Source organism: Phaethon lepturus, unplaced genomic scaffold (genome assembly GCF_000687285.1).
Source record: "Phaethon lepturus isolate BGI_N335 unplaced genomic scaffold, ASM68728v1 scaffold14567, whole genome shotgun sequence".
Lineage (NCBI taxonomy): Eukaryota > Metazoa > Chordata > Aves > Phaethontiformes > Phaethontidae > Phaethon > Phaethon lepturus.
The window spans coordinates 29,377-34,060 of record NW_010551273.1 but is presented as its reverse complement, the minus strand read 5'-3'; the positions used below and the strand labels follow the sequence as shown (position 1 = coordinate 34,060).

Here is a 4,684-nt window from a genome sequence, read left to right as displayed (position 1 = left end):
AATGGACTTGAAAGATACCCTCCTGGAAGATCCTGACTAGGAATTGTATACTGATGGGAGTAGCTTTGTAATTAAAGGAGAACGAAGAGCTGGATATGCTGTCATAACTTCAGAAGGAGAATTAGAACAAAGCTCTTACCAGTTAATACATCAGCTCAAAAAGCAGAACTGATTGCCTTAACCTGAGCCCTGGAATTATCAAATGAAAAGCAGGTTAACATTTATACAGATTCAAAATATGCCTTTGGGGTAGTGCATGCTCAGAGAACAATTTGGAGAGAAAGAGGACTACTCACCTCACAGAGGATTCCTATAAAATATAGTTCTGAAATTATGAGATTGTTGGAAGTGATCAACAAACCTAAAGACATGTCAATAATGCATTGCAAGGCCTATCAATCAGGATACACTGATGTTGTTAGAAGAAACAAGAAGGCCAATGAGGCTGCAAAAAGGGCAGCATCATCGATATGGACAGAAGCATTAGTTCCAGAGAAGTCACTGAACATTGAAATCCCCAAATACAGTCAAAAGGAGAATAGATTAGCTGAGTTACTAAAATGTACCAGAACTGAGGTATGATGGTGGATCACACCACCTAGGACAAGGTATAGTTACCCCTCCGGTAATGAAGATATTGATGGAGAATAAGAGCGCTTATATGTGAATTGATGCTTTTATTGAAGCAGTAAAGAGATATGTGATTGGGGTAAAAACAGTACTAATTGCTAAGAGTGTTGTACAAAAGTGCGTAATTTGTCTTAAGAATAATCCTAAAATTCAAAAGAAATGCCCTCCAGGTGAGGTAAGAAAAGGTATAGTACCTGGGCAATACTGGCAAATTGACTTGTCTGAAATACCAAATTGTAATGCATATAAATACCTATTGGTATTAGTAGACACTATTTCGGGATGGCCTGAAGCTTTCCCGTATCGAACCAACAGGGCAAGGAAGGTGGCTAGGGTATTGTTAAAGGAAATGATCCCAAGATTTGGGATACCAGAAGGGCTCTCCTCAGATTGAGGACCCCACTTTGTTGTGGAAATAGTGTGGGATATATCCAAGTCCTTACAAATAAGATGGGATCTGCATACGGCATGGTGACCACAGTCAAGTGGTCAGGTAGAGAGAATGAATCAGACACTGAAACGATGAATAGGGAATCTTTGTCAAGAAACACATCTGAAATGGGTAGAATTGTTGCCCTTGGCACTAATGAGAATTCAGGTAACTCCCAGAGTTAAGGATTTAGCTGTTTTGAAATTTTATGGAAGACTTTATATGGTAAATCTAACTGGAAAGGCAGATCAAATGCATGTAATAGGTAATCAAGTATTAACAGAACACCTCTTGTCTAAGGGAAGGGTCCTTTCCTCCCTCCACAGGTACGTACAATTGATGTGCTAGTGTACTAGTACATACCTTCAAGCCAGGAAACTGTGTATCTCTGAACTTGGAAGGGTGAGCCTTTCACGCAAAGGTGGAAAGGACCATACTTGGTACTCCCGATGATGAACATGGCAGCAAAGGTGAAAGGAGTGGATTCTTGCATACATTATACATGAGTCAAGAAGGCCCCGCAACAAGAGTGGACTTCTACTGAAATGTGACTCTTGAAGTTGAAATTTAAATGGACCTAAGGACTTTTGGCAAAATAAGTATTGAAGCAGGTTGTAAATAAGGACATAAGGATTGATGATTCTGTACTGGGTCTGCTGTAACAATATAGTGTTGTTTTTGCGAAGTGTAAGAAAGAAAGGTACTAGTCGGGGGATACTCCTCTGTTACCTTTGAAGAATAAAACAAGCTGTAGGACAGGACAGGGAATCAGGAATTCCCTGGAACCAAAACTTGTTTCATAAAGTCGTTATCAGGGTGGGAGGATTTCCATGGACTTGAAAGAAATTTGGAAACAAACTAAAATATTACATGAAGTATGGAAGGACGATACTTATGGATTTGGAGAAGTTGTTAATTGGCTGACTTCCTGGTTCCCTAACTTGAGATTATGCGTTAAGAAAATAGTGGCAGTTGTGATTATAGTTATTTTTGTCTGTTTATATGTTACCCTACAATGTATATCCAAGTGCTGTGTTCCATTAGTAAATAAGACTTTGGAGAGGATGAGACTAATCTAACGCTACTAGTTAACAAGTCTCAAAGGGGGGAATTGTTATCAGGCAAGGAAGAGTTAACCTTTATACATGCAAATGTAGGCATAGCTGAGGTATGTTGTTTGTCAAGGAACAAGCTGACCATCCTTGAGGAAAGAGAATAGTGAAGGAACTTCTAATCTCGATTTTGCTTCAGATCTGTCCTTCAAGACAAGAACATCCCGGAGCATGAGTGAAGTAACTGTGCAATTAATCAGTATATTTAGAATAGTCAGCCAAAAGCATGATTAAGCTGTAGCCTTAACCGAACTATCCTCATAGGTCAAGACGACCCCAGCCTGGGTCAGACTCCCACCCCCGGGCATACGTAGTATGTCGAAATGGTTGTGTAACAACATGTAAATTAACTTGCCAATTGGTGTGAGGAGGGGGCTGAGTTAAGGCAGTGGCTATAGATAAGAATGTGTGTGAGAAACACTGTGAAAAGTCCCCAGGTGCGCTAGCTTTTTGTCTCTGCCAACTAGCACCCAAACTTGCACAACTTTGTAATAAACTGGTACCTCATCTCTGTGTGTGAAATTGGCTTATTGCACACTGGGTAATGAATCTGTCTTTTTGGAGAACAAGCTTGTACGTGTTTTTCAGCAACTCAAAACACTATGCTCCAAAAATCTATTCCCATTTGTAGAATACAAGCCTTTTTGAAGGCAGTTAAAAAAATCAGAAGCCTGCCATAGATCTACATGGCATGTGATCTTTTTTCACCATCTGAATTCCCTCTTTGGATAGTTCTGATGCTTTCCTAGAAGGTTTAAAGCACCAAAAACCACACAAAATGTTCTATCTTTTGATGTTCTTCCAAAAAAACAAAGGTCACAAAAAACATTCCAAAGCATTAAAGAGAATGGAGCAGATGTTTGCAGTGAAGTTATCCTTGAAGTAATAGCATGGGTCCATATGATAGACTATTTTTGGCCAGTAAATTTACCTACCAGCTCTTTTCATATCAGGCATAAATTTAATGCAGTTAACAGTTGTTGATGAGTTTATTTTATTAGATATGCAGAAAACCCAGAAAACTTCAAGTAAAGATTATCATACAGGCAGCTGGAATGACAAATTGTGAACTGATTCTGGTCCAAGTTAAGCCTCACGCCAAAAGTACAGAGTTTCAGAAATGATGATGCTGTAACTTTGAACAATAGCCTTCAATACTTTGGTTGCTGGAGAGTAAATACGCTTTACAGTGATAATGTAATATGCTAAGGTTTGTACCACATTTCTAGAGCCTGCAAGTGGACAAAAAACCTGCAACTCTTCTGGAATATGAATCTGATCTATGATACCATCATAAAGAATAATGGATTTCTGATGGAACTATTAGGATTGTTACGTGACAGAAAATGAAACTTAGAAACCTAGAATTAACAGAAACACACAAGGGTAGATAATAGAAGACAAACTGTTCAGTAGTTCTTCTAAAATATCCCATGGTGGTAAAAAATGTAATAGCATTTGTTTCATAAAAAACAAGTAAAGAGCTTCATGTTACAAATTCTTATATAGTATAACTGGGGTCAGCAGCGCTTCATAAAGAAAAATTTGGCCCACTCACAATGCACATGCTTACCTCTTACATGTCCTCTAGATTACAAATGTAAAACAGACAAAGCACTCCGTACTTTTACTGAAGGGTGAGTCACAGAACAAGAACAAAATGCACCCTCCTTCACTGCCATGTATGTCACAATTGGAAGAACGAGACATACATAAACGTGAGAGCTGAAAGCTATACTCACATCTCCATCTAGTGGCCTCTGGTCGTCAGAGTCCCTGGTTGGACTGATGTCCTGCCTCATCACCCAGATAGGCTCCTTAGGTTCATCAGGGGTATAAGGAGAACGGATGGTCCTTGTTTTCACTTCCTCAATAGCCTCTTTAATGTCCTTGATGGCCAGTGAAATTGCATCTCTCTTTTCCTTGCTGTACCTCTGTACAGATTCTCCCGAGCTGGATGTAACCTGAGAACCAGCTGGGATCTGGCCATTACTTTCATGCCCGCCATCAACAAGAGCATGACCATGTTCCAAACTCTGCTCTGCCTCTGGCATGTCTTCAGCTGCCTTGTCTAAGCTCTGGGAGCTCATGCTCTGCTTCACCTCTGCCACAATCTGATCAATGTCCTCCTCTTGTTCATAACTGTCCATTCTTGGGTAGGGCGCAAACTCTGCCTCCTTCTCAGGGCTGTCAGACTCTCCGTCAGACCGTTCATCATAATGGTGAAGGCGGGCACCAAGTGCCTCCTTGCGGTAATCGTCGGCTTCTTCCCTCTCATGCTCATACTGTTGGATCCCCTCCCTAACATCGAGGTCTGGCGTATCTCCTATCTCCTCATACACATGCTCCTGCAGACCATAGTCGGCGTAAGGCTCAGCATACTGTTCATCCTCTCCTCGGTGGAAAAGCCGATGTGTGTAGACGTAACCCGAGTAGGCTGCATTCATGGCTTCCTCGTGTTCAATGGAATGGAAATGTAAGTGGTTGGGCAACGCTCGATTATGAATGGCCT

General features: G+C 40.8%; 1 pseudogene; it reads right to left on the bottom strand.

Moving 5' to 3' along the window:
- Positions 1–3,914: 3,914 nt before the first annotated feature.
- The window catches only part of LOC104623688, a 1,177-nt pseudogene continuing 407 nt past the window's right edge, over positions 3,915–4,684 (bottom strand).